General features: G+C 37.2%; 1 protein-coding gene across 1 annotated transcript in view; it reads right to left on the reverse strand.

Annotated features, from left to right (window-relative positions):
• Window positions 1-13,054, reverse strand: part of LOC117783782 (PDZ and LIM domain protein Zasp) — a 62,920-nt gene that overhangs the window by 47,558 nt on the left and 2,308 nt on the right. The gene's annotated exons all lie outside the window — the stretch shown is intronic.

Genomic DNA, 13,054 nt, shown 5'->3' on the forward strand with positions numbered 1-13,054 from the left:
TGCACATGCACAGAAATAATTTAATTAAAATATTAAATAAATGTGAAAAGCCAAAAAGAGCCGCGCTAAGTACCTGACACAACGAATAAACGCCACCACAAAATGAAACTGTGTGAATACGAGTACGAATACGAGTACGAGTGTGAGTATATGAGTATAATTGCCAACTGAGTCTATCTGAGATTCGAGTACGAGTCTAGCTAAGAGTATGTGGGCAAATGGAAATAGCAATCTAATGGCTAATTACTGACATTAGAATCGGGCTAAAAGAGTGCACTACTCGAACATATGGGTAAGTCTGTGGATTTGTCTACTTATAGAAACGTCTTTGAAAACAAATTGGTTTTTGGTTCTCTGTGAGTCTAAAGCATTATAATATGGAACAATTAAACATGAGGAATTTATATAAAAACCAGAATATAAATAATAGAATAGGAAAAAATGTATATGAGATAGTTGATAAGAAAACGTGGAAAAATAAAATGCATAAGTAAAAAAGATGTAGTAAACACATGGAAATATAAATTACAGAGTACTCCTTATGCATTTGTCCCGAAATTAATCTATTAAAAATTCGAAATTTAAAAGAATCTTCCAGTAAAACGCTTGGTTGTTAATGCTATAAAGTATTCTTTAAAAAGAAATGGAGCAATAGGATAGGAAACAGTAAAATATGGACTACTGGAAAGTAAATATATTTATTCACATTTCATGATTTAAAAAATGGTTAATGCATTATAAGACTTCAAGTCATTGGTATTATCTATTTGTTGGCGACAAATATGTCTCTTTGCCGCCACACATAATCCCCATCAACTTGTCAACTTGGCGCCCAATGAGAATGCAACCCGTTTTGTATCATTAATAAACTTATCCCCAATCCATTGCAGCTTTATGACTAATAACCAAATGTCAGCTTACGAGTATTGCCAGTGCGGATACACGTATTTTGTTTCCTCATGCGATACAGCCAGACAGCACGGTTCGACATTTTACAAAATAAACAACTAAAGCTCTTGGCCATATACGTGAATGTATCTAGATACATTTGTGTAACGTATGTGTGTTGGTGTGTGTGTTTGTATGACAGCCAGTGGCTGCAACAGCGACAAAACTTATCGCTAATAAGTTTTACACACAATTGGCAAATTAAAATTTATTTATATGCAGTCGATAGCGATGCGAGTGGAGTGAGTGAGACCAAAGGGGAGCATGGAGAGGGGGGGAGCGAGGGGAGCCAGCAGAGCTGCCATTCGTCACACTGTGCCTGCTGATTTTGCATGGCGATTATGGTTGGCGTTGTAGTTGGTGTTATTATTGCAGTTGTTGATTTTGGTATTGGCATCAGCCAGGAGCGGACTCTCTGCCCTTCAGTGAATAATCAACAAATTGAACCATGATTGTATTGATATTCATTGGGGAAATTCAGCAGGTAATTCTGATCATCAATCCTGATACCTGATCACTACTTTTTGTAGTCAGCAGGAAATTTTCGACAGTCAAAAATACCAAATTTTATATAGTACAAATAGTTAGATACATGATACGGATTACTGATACTTAACGACAACAGTTTTCGTGATGCTATTCTGTGTTTGCTTACAATTCTAGACTTAAATAAATATATATTTGCAAAATGAGTTTAAATAACGAAAATTAAATAAATGCATTTTTATTAAAGTAAACCCTTTTTCAATTTTGTCTCCACTATTTTAAAAGTCAACTGATAGCATGATAATTTTTTCCGCTCAAGTTGTAAGTATATCTGAGTTTAACCCGCACTCCGCTCCTGGTATTTGTATTGTGAATATGAGAGTCGCCTTTTCCCGTTCCCCGTCCCGATCTGCGACCCAACAGCCATTGCATTTCATTTGATTCAGGGAGAGTAACAAATCAATTTGCATGCGGTAGTTTTGGAGATTTATGGCATTGGCATCTGTGCATATAATTTTTGGGGCGAGGCTTTGACATGCAAAATATATTTAAAATTCATTTCTTATACGAGTTTCGAATGCAAGCAGAAATACGAGCTCAATGAAAATAAGAAATTTCCATAAAAGTCAGAAACACAGAACAATCATCAAATTGATTTCTGACGCACAACATATACATTATATACCATTAGCAGTTTGGTCTTCCATTCGTTTGTTATTCTATGTGACCCGTACAAAGCGAATGACCGCACAACAACAACATTAACAGACCAGGTTAAGAGTAGAAGCCAACGCAATCAACCCGAAAACCTCAGAAACCAAAGCAAATCCAAAGCTAAAGCCAAAACCAAAACCAAAACCGAAAACCAAGTGAAGCATCTACTGTCCACCGCGGATCGTTGCCTTTTTTTAACGCTGATGATGTCATGCGGGTGGCAAAGGGGAGGGGCAAACAATGGCGGGAGACGGGAGACGGGAACGGCAGCTGGATACGGCGATTCGGCTTGGGGATTTCGCACGCTGCTCAAAATCTACCTAAATAATGGAGCACAATTTTCGATACCCTGCTGTTAATGATGCCAACAAATCGGGTATACTCAAGTCTTATTTATAGTTAACACAATAATCAATACAGGGTATCTTCTAATCTCACATCAGGCACAATGCAAACTTGTTTGGCTTTGCGCCATTGCCTTTTCTTATGTTTAGTTGTACTTCTTTTTTGATAGTTCGATTTCGATGATTACATTTCGAGCGGTCAGATAACACAGACATTTAGTCAGCAGCAAAACGAGACAGAGAGATAGAGAGAGAGAGAGATAAAGTTTCTTTTAACTGAGCCAAAATACCGTTCCATTTTTATGATAGCCATGTTACTTATTGGTAAAAGTCAACTTGTTTTTGATAATTTGATGAGTTTTTTAAATTAACGAAAAGTATTATTTAATTAAAGTAAAATGTTATATTAAATTGTGCACATTTTAGAGCTGATAGCGAAAATGATACTAGTTTTTCTTTGGCGCTAATGAGACACACTAATTGCAAGAAGTTTTGAATTATTTATAGTCTTAAACAAATTCCAAGTTAGACAAACTTTTCACTGACACGCCACAACAACAACAACAGCAACAACAACAATAAGTCTCAGCACACGAGCTGGGCATCAGTTTGTTTTTGTTTGGGGCTTTTCAACACATTAATAAACTGCATATGCAACAGCTCATTAAAAGCCACTCGAGCCTGTGGCAACACGCAAGGCAAGCCAATGCAACCCAGCCGAAGAGAGCTTCCAGAGTGCCAGCAAACCAGATCTCCAGATCTCTCCAGAGCGACAAAGGAGGGGAACGTGCAATAGCCATGTCAAGTGGCCAGACCGCATTGAGCAAAGCCTTAAGGAGGCAGCAAAACTACTTGAGAGTTTATTTAGTTTATTTGCTGGCTGCTGGCTGTTGTGTTGGCTTTTTGGGCCAAACAAAAGTGAAGTTTTATATGTGTCTATCTCTGTCTCGCCTGTACAACTTTAGTTTGTCGTCTGGCGCGTCATCGCGGCGACATTCACCCACTAACTGCCAAGGGGAAATTAGGGAAAAACGCAGCAACAACAACAACAACAACGAAGCTGTCATGAAATAACAAGCCATGCAAATGCCACACAGACACACACATGTCTCTGCATGTGTGTTGTTGTTGTGTTTGGTTCTCCTCTGCTCTCTTCGCTCCTGGGGACCAGTTAGTTGCCAAGTAGCGAACGCGTTGATTTCGCATTTATGCAAATTTCACGTACACTTCAAACTGTATGGCTGCGTTTTTTGCGCGCCAACTTTTTTACTATATTTGTTTTTTATTTTTTTCGTTTGGTCTTCCTTTTTTTACGCGCTTTTGTTGGCTTGGCCCAAAGTAAAGTTTGGCTAGAGTGAATCTGAAGTTGTGCCTGGAGTCGAGTGATTTTGAGTTTTGTATTTTTTCTATTCCCCAACATCCAGCGCCATTTGCTGAGGCATCCGTTGATGCAACGTGACGTGACATGAACGTGACGTCATGTGTGTTGGCGTGCTTGTGGCTCTTCCTCCTACTGTGCCATGGGTAATGGGTAATAGGTGCTGGGTACTGGGTACTGGTTACTGGGTACCTACTCCTTTTCAAACTGTACCCTGAGCTGTTGCTCTTCAGTCTGTCTAATGCAATGCGCGTGCTAAATGGGCGTAACTCAACGGCTCGACGACTTTTTGCTGTGCGACGCTTATCAAGCGCTAAAAAAACGCAAAAGTTTTTCACTCAACACACACACAACACGCACACACACACACACACACACATATGCATGCATTCTGCATCTGTCAGTGCATCAAAACACTTGAGTATTCGAAAAGTTGTCGTTTTTTTATGCAGTTTTTAGTTTTTAGCATCGCGTCGTGTCGAATGCGGCGTATACGTAATGTTTGGCTTTGCAATTTCTGTTCAGTTTTTTGCTCATATTTTGCATGGCACACACACACACACACACACACACACATGCACACACGCAGAGCTGACAAAAGTGACACTTGCTTTCGCTGTTGCTTTTTTTAGTTCGTTTATGTGTGTTTGTGGTGTGCGTGTCTGTGTCTGTGTGTGCTTGTGTGTGATTATTTTGCTTCTTGGCGCTCTCAAGTGCTCTGTCAACTGCTGAGCGACGGCAAACACGCCTAAATGCGATGCCAAAAGAATGCAAGTGACATTGAGAATGCGCCAATTTGCAGCACCATGGAACACACACCTTACACACACGCACACACTTCTCAGACACACTCTGAGACATTACCCTGTGGAACGGCTGGTGGTGAGGCATCACCCAGTTCTAGCCCCGTGGTTCATTACTAGTAGCTAACTAAGTCGTTAGGTTCAATTAATGCAGAGGTTCTAGGCAAACTCTGTTCTCGTGATGCATTACTGCTAGTTAGATTCAAGTAATGCAAAAGATGCTAGGCAAACAAACGATTTGATTTTGCTATCTTTGATTTGATTTTTTATCTCCGTTTTATCAAGTTATATTTCAATGATGGTCCGTGGTTCACGGGTTTGAGTCGCAGATTTGTAAATTTAATTTTAAAATGAAAAACTTACAATTCAATCATTTTTTCTCTTCTAACGCTCTAAGCTCCAATCCAGAAAAAAATGAATAAAAATATCAAAATAAAAAATAACAATACAAATATTATACATTTAAAATCTGCCTATTTTTTTTCCTTACGAATATTCAAGCCACTTTGTACTAGGGAAGTCGTTAGCTAATGCGACCTGGTACATTTGCGGACTTGCAGTACAAAAAATTGTCAGAAAATTGCATTGCTGGTTTTTCATGTGGTCCTAGTACTCATCACCGATTCCCTAAGCAGTTCGCTAGGCTTTCGCCGGCCCCCCGCACTGCAGGGTAGATACAGAGGTCTGTCTGTTGCATCTGAAGTTTCGCTTAGCTACGAGTATCTATCTGACAAGACATCTGCCCCAACTCTCTCCCACCTCATTGTGTCCGTCCGTCTGTCTGTCTGTCTGTCTGTCCGTCTGTCCGTCTGTCTGTCTGTCTATCTGTCTGTCTGTGCTATGGCCACGCGCTGTTCGCCTTGACTTGTCACAGTGCTCGACAGCAGCAGCTGCACAGGTGGGCGGCCAATTCACTGCTGCTCTTTCACTCATCCCCTCTCTTTCTCTCTCTTTCGCTCTCCCTGCCACTGTCAACATGCTTGACTAGCTGGCATTGATAGTCCAGACTCCAAGCTATAAACCAGATCCACACTCGGAGTCAGACAAGCGTGTGATAAGTTCATTACCGCAATGTAATCCATGTCTGCCCTTTGAAACTCCACCAATTGCAATGATTACAATTTACTTTGAGTTTTTTTAATACACTTTCACCGGACTAAAGTTTAATTTTGTCCACTTATCAAATGACAAGCTTTTCAGCTTTTTTTAGAAGTAATTATGGTATTTAACAATCCTATCAGAGTTCTAACAATATCAAAATCACAATCGATAGCTTGAAAGTCTTTTAAAACTTCATTATTTCTGTTTTTGAATGTACTCTTTACATTTACATGTACTCTTTATATTCTCTTTGTTAGTGTAATACGCATTTATAAATTTTAAAAAATCCAAAAACAACCACAATTTTCATTTCTAAAATTGCAAATATTTTACGCACTCTAACAATAAATATGTAAATCGATATACTCAATGGACTTCATCACGCACACACACACACAAACATAAATATACATAAATTATCTTATGAGTATTTTGATTGAATATAATTTATGTGGCCATATAAAATATAATTCTAATTATTCTATCAAATGCAAATCTCGTTATTATTCGTGTGGAGAGAAAAGTGGAGTCAAAATTGATTAATTTTTGTTTGTGATACTTAAATTTAAAATTCGAATCTAAATGCAAATTTTAAATTATTGTTTAATGCGCTTTAAACAAGAAAACAATTTAGATCCTATATCAATTTTCTCAATTGCTTTAAAAATGTTTTAGCAAAATACATGTAATACAAATTAAATTATGGTTTCATTACATTTGAGAAAATCTCATTTTCTCGTTTGCCAACAAATTGTAAATATTTAAGTATGTATGGATACATTTATTAATATCACATAACAAAAACCAAAAATATACAACAATACTGTTTTTGAGAGTGATAGAATTGAAGACATCCTGTTTCCATATCTACCATATCTAATCTATAGTTTGAAAGTTTCTTAAAAACTTTGATATCGAGCAAATGAGTGCTGTATATGTCGATATTTTTATTTGCTTATTATACCCATTTAAAAATATTTATTGGTGCAGGGTATAAAATTAACAACAACTTTAAACTGTCGATCCCAATAAAGCGAAGCCAAGAGGCATGAAATTGTTTATGGTGATTTGTTTACTCTTTCGTTCTCTTTGTTCAGCAACTGTTTAATTTAATTTATTATTTTTTTATTTCTTTATTGTTTTTTGTTTGTTTGCAAATCGGTCACTGACTACACTGGCGATAAGTTAATGCATTAAAGCACAAAATTGAATCATTCATATTTGTGGCGTTATACTATATACACATCTATGTGTGTGTGTGTGTTGTTTTTATGTCCTGCGATAAATGTCGCATAAATGTTGCACAATATTATTATTTTCCATTCAATGAAAAATACTGCAGAGCGTACCGAAAGTAATTAAATATTATATAAAATAATCAAAAAACAAATCCCATAAATTAAACTTGATGTCATTGCATAAACCACGCAATTAAACAAAGCCAAAAAAAATACAATATGATATATATATTTGAATAAAGTATAAAATCAGTCACTAGAATAGTTAATTCCATATTAGTTTTTTGAGCTAATAAAGCGTAATTATCAGCGCATTTATTTAATTAGCCGCATAAAAGTATTTTTTTTATGCCCCCTTAAAATGTATTAACTTTTTTCATACACATAATGACAATTTAATGTGACTATCAAATTGTTGTTGTGGTTGCAAGTTTGTCAAGCTTTATTGGATTTGATTTTGTGCTGAACTGCAGTCATTTCTAATTAAATAAATTCTCGCATTTTAATGCTTATTCTATTAAATATACAAAGAATTTATCAAACGATTTATTATCAAGAGTTAAACAGCTGATTGGGAGAGTGAAAGATCATTATGCAGTCGGTGATTATCTGGGACTCAGGCGAATGGATTTTGTCATTTCATTAAATATAAACAAATGCAATTAATTTAAAACTATTTTTAATTACCTTTTGTGCATGTTTTGTGGCTTTAATGACTAACATAATGCGATTACATATGCAAATGCATTGGAGTTGAAGATGGATCTAAAGTTGAGGTTCAACCTGAGCCTGTTTCTCTCAACAACAACTAGTTGTTGTTAATGCCAGTTGAAAGCCAATGACAGTCAGCAGATTGAGAGGCAACGATAAACGAAATGCAATGCCAAAAACTTGAGCAGCAGTTGCACGTGCCACTTATGCTTAGGCTGCTTGCCACCTAATGTCGGACATAATTCTCAATCAAAAATGGACACATTTTGGGGCAGCATTTGATTTATGTGAGCAGGTTGCAAGTGCCTAGCACTTGTTGCTTGCTCCAAGGCAATTGCCCATAGATACACACACACACACACACACACACATACGCACATAGTAGACCCACCCAGGCTGACAATGACAATGCCTTCGAGTGGGTGTCGTCCAAGTCGTCCTGTTTCTACTTTTGCTCCAGCTCGTTGTCGTTGTCGTTGCCGTTGTCGTTGTCGATGCTCTGACAGTTTACAAAGTGCAGCAATTAAGTTGACAAAGTGCTGGCTTTTACACACGGCAAAACGGCGGCTCGGGCAAATTTGTAATGGCAACAGTGAAAACACTTAAATGAATTTGTTAACCATGCCACATGCCGCATTCAGTCACGGCCTGGGGCACAAGCATAGGGCACAGATGCGACCCAAGTGCACAAGTATCTTGTAGATACTTATAAATTAATCAATTTACTGATACTAATAAAATATTAGCTGATTGTGATTATCAGTTACCAAAGCATGCAGAGCTATTTACAGGGTATAGCATAAGTCGAGCATGCTTTTTTCACTCAACAAGCATTCAAATTTGTATAAAATAAACAACAGACAACTTGTTTGGCTTGGACCTGTTTACAGGGTACAGCTCTAGTCGAGTTAATCTGCTTAGCTGCCTTGCTGTTTCAACAAACATTTCGTATTGTTCTTGTGTCCAATTTGTCAGTTTGTTTAATGGACGACGACAAGTGTCAGAAGATGCCAGCTCCTCTTCCCATCCTCCCTGCAACTTCTGCCGTTGTTGCTGCTGCCACTTGTGGCAGTGTTGTCTCTGCAGCTGAAGTGCTGCGTGTTTAGCCTCAGTTCTATTCAGTCTGCTTAAAAACATATTTTTCTCAGCCAAAAAACTATTTCAAGTGTCAAAGGCGGCTGTTGTTTGTGTCATTTTGGGCACTTTTGTCACTTTTCTATTTGTATATTGTTGCTGGTAATCGGAACTGCGTTGCAGGATTCGAGATGCATTTCGGATTACTCAATAGTCAGACAGAGCTCTTTCTTTGAGAATTTATGAATCTGTCAAGTGGCATTATTTAATCGTAATTATTCATATGGAATTTGCAGCTGCCGTTGAAAAATGCCAACGCCAACGCAATCTTAACTCTTGGTCCAAGTTTCTCTCACTCGTGTTTGATTTTTTGGCAAGTCGTGTGCAAATTGTAATTTATTTTCGTATCGTTTAGGCCCAGCATGTATATATAAGTATTATATATATATTTAAATATACTTTTTAATTTTTCATTGAAAGATTTTTGCCCTGGCACATTTCATAGATGCTATGATAGATATATTCGTCGTCTGTCTGAAATCGTTGCGCCCAATTTCCGCACTGGCCTTCTACCGTACTCCCACCCCCTCCCTCTCACCTCTGTCTGCGTTGCATATGCCACAAGGGTAAGGGCAAATTGAACATTGGATTGTTAAGGCAACATTGCCAGTAATTTTCATTGAGATTTTTCTCATTCTCATTCACTTTCATTTTCTGTGCCTGTCAACGCGAAAAAATGTGACAATCAAATTTGATATGTGACTTTGGCATTGACGTCGACGAAATCTGCCGATCGAAATAGATTTTTGGTAGTAAAAATAAATTAAAATTTTGTACAAATAAATTGCTTAATGTTTGCAGCAAGTAAACTTGGCACTTGGGGCGATTTGCAAAAGCCTTGAAAATCACAAAAAATATAACAAAAGACTAACGTCACTGATCAAATTCGTTTACTATAACGATACATAAATAAATAAGCTTAAATTAAGAAACATTGTTTTATTATTATAATGAGAATTCTTTGCTGATCTCTTATTTATAATCATATCAATTTCAACTCCCTCTTAATTTTACTTAAGCTGTTGTGTTTCCCAGTGGATCTTGATATTTACCAAGTATTAATACACAAAATATACTATTCTTAAATAAATTTAAGTCTTCTCGTTTAATAGGAATTCATTCAATTTTTATGCTAAGTGGGTAGATCAGAAATACTAAAGAATGCCTCGAAATATAAATACTAAAGCGAAATGTTTGACTAACGTATAGATTCCACTGTTTTCCACTTTCCGAGTGAAAATAGATTTTTCAAGCATTTTTATGATGAAAAAACGGAAATCACGTTTTGATTTATGAGCACAAGCTGCATGAAAATTGTTTGCATTGCAAAACTTGGTTAAAATCCACAATCATAAATTTCTTTAATTTTTATAACTCTGGTTAATTGTTGAACAACAATCGGAGTTGTGGTTGCAGATGAAGCTGAATCTGAAGCTGGTGTTTATGCGGGTTTTACCAACCAAACGAGACAGTTGGCCAGACTGAGACTGAGACTGCAAAAGAGACAGAGACAGAGACACTTAACCCAATCTCGATGGGTCTTTTGCTGTTGAAACAAAAATTGTTTGCCAGTCACGTTTGTGGTGCAGAGAGCAGGGTGGTTGCGGCAGTGGTGGCTAAAGCGGTGAGGTAAGCAACTTTATCTGCACTTCTTCAACGCTGCGATAATTGTTTTCTTTTTTTCACTTTTTTTGCGATTTTTGTGGGCGTTTATTTGGAACGCATTGTGATTGTTATATAATTGCGAGGTGACTGCGACGTCGACTGCAAAGTGATTACTTTTTAGTCAAATTTGCGAGTTCGCATTGTGTAACCTCTGAGTCTTTCCCCTCCCTCTCTGTCTTCCTCTCGCAGTGCGAAAGTGTGTCGCTGGTTAACCCAAATCGATGGGAGTTGCGTATAAAAGTAAATAACTCGATTCGATTAAAAGTTGAGAAGGGGTCACCCTGTATACAGGCTGGAAGTCATTTCAACTAAATACAGCAGTAGCAACTGCATTCCCTGGGCAATTCCCCTTCCCTCAACACTGCAATTCACTAATATGCTATTTAATTATGGTCTTCAAGTGTTGTTTGCATTGTTCGCATTGTTTGCCGCCGTTCTGAATGACATACGAGCCCTGAAGACAGACGAAACAAGCGAAACACACACAGAAATAAAATATGCATGCATCAGCACATTAGTTGAGAAATGAGAAAGAGAGTGAGAGAGAGAGAGAGCAACGGAAGGCAATCTACCATGACAGTTCATGAAGGTTAAATTCTTGCGAAATGATTTTGTTTTTCTCTTTCGCCCCGTCGATGCAATATATTTTTTCGTGCTGCATACTCATACTAATACACTGAAAAAAGAACAACTTCTAAAATCAAGAGCATCTTACATATTTTGTTCTAAAAATAAGTCAATTTTAAAACCACATTACTAATTTTGAGAATAGAAATATATAAAATCGCAGTTATTAATATAAGTATAAAATTCGCCAATTGTTATGTTTCGAATCCCGCTTCTGACACGAAAAAACACATTAAAAAAATTAAAGAAATATTTAAAAACATGTTTATATATCAGAATATAACAACACTTCAAATATTATACATTCAAAACCTTCCTAATTTTCTTTTATTTTTGATCTTTAGTTTTTAAAACCATTAATGCTTTTATACTTAAGTTTGTGGTCTTGGAAAAATAAGAATTTTTATCTTATTAATAGCAACTTGGTCTTATTAAAAATGTTCCTAAAACCAAAATGTATTTTCTAACTTTAAGAATTTTATGTTTTCGGAGCATTTCATAAAGCAATATTCTTAGTTCTGCGACCAAAATGTTGATTTCAGAATATCTTTTTTTTATCAGTGTACTCACACTCATACTCATGTTCGTATTCACATTTAGCTTTGGCAATGCAAGTAATTAAAATATACCCAATGCTCCTAGCAAATTTTTTAGAGCATGTTATATTCTTTTTTGTATTCTGCTGCTGCTTCTTCTTCTTATTCGTTTTTTATTCTAGTTTCTTTCATTCAACAAAAGTTTCAAGCCAGGAAATATTGTCACGCACAAGAGATGTTGAAATGTGTTGAGATCTGAACATGAGAAATGGGTGGGGGGTAGGGGATTCAAACATGGCTGCATTGCATGTCATAGGAGTACGGTGGAAGCGTATCAGGGGAGTGAGGGGAAATCAGTCGGTCATTCGTCGCCTGTATAAATACGATTCTAATGAGCACGGCGTGGCGCTTTTTCTGCACTCATTAGGCACTCCCCAGTTCTCCCCATGAAACACTGCCCCCGTGGACAGTTCCCCCCCACCCCTTACCCCTATCGTTGCACTCACAGTCCCAATGACAGTCGCCTGCTGCTTGGCGCTTAATTTATGACTTGATTTGCAGTAGTTTTATTGCAATTTCAATTGCTGCTCGCTTTACCCACAGCTGACGTCACTTTCTTATGTTAGTCTTTGTGTTCCGGTCGGGTTCCTAATTAATTACACCCAACTGATAAAAATACGCATAAGCAAGTTGAAATATATACAAAGCAACTGATTCACTTGCCTACAGGGAAATACAATCGCAATGCCACAGTTGCAATAGCTTTAACTTCCATAGAGCTCGTCAATTGTTCATGAACTGACTGTATGACCAAAGGGAAACATTAAAATGACGCAGCTTATCAACAATTTGTTTTCCCATTGAATTATTGTGACGATCAAAGTTCCAACGGGTTAACGAGTAAACCTGATTTTGATTTGCTTTATCAGCTCATGACGTTGATCGATTTGATTGATAGCGGGTATAGATGACACGTTTAAGAATTCTGGAAACTTGTTGTCTGATATATCATATTGTATGCCACAAGTGATTAATGACAGTCTGACGGAGAGTCTGAGTTCATTAAACTTTAAGGCAATAGAAAATCAATTAATGTTTACGTATTTAGTAAAAAGAACTATTGCCTAAAGGCTTTTCGGCAGTGGGAAAGATGCCAGCGAAATGAAGATACTCGTATTGACGTGAGTAACAAAATTCATAAAAATTCGTGTTGCAAATATAAACATTGTGGGTGGAGGCATAAAAGAAGTCGGGGGCGTTACATCACAGACAGACGTCTGGTGTGCCTGCTTGGTGGTCTATAGTCTTTGGCAAATGGCAAATGGATATTGGAAATGAAAATGAAAATGGAAAATGAGTATTACGTTCG

The sequence above is a fragment of the Drosophila innubila genome (genome assembly GCF_004354385.1).
Source record: "Drosophila innubila isolate TH190305 chromosome 2R unlocalized genomic scaffold, UK_Dinn_1.0 1_C_2R, whole genome shotgun sequence".
NCBI classification, from domain to species: Eukaryota; Metazoa; Arthropoda; class Insecta; order Diptera; family Drosophilidae; genus Drosophila; species Drosophila innubila.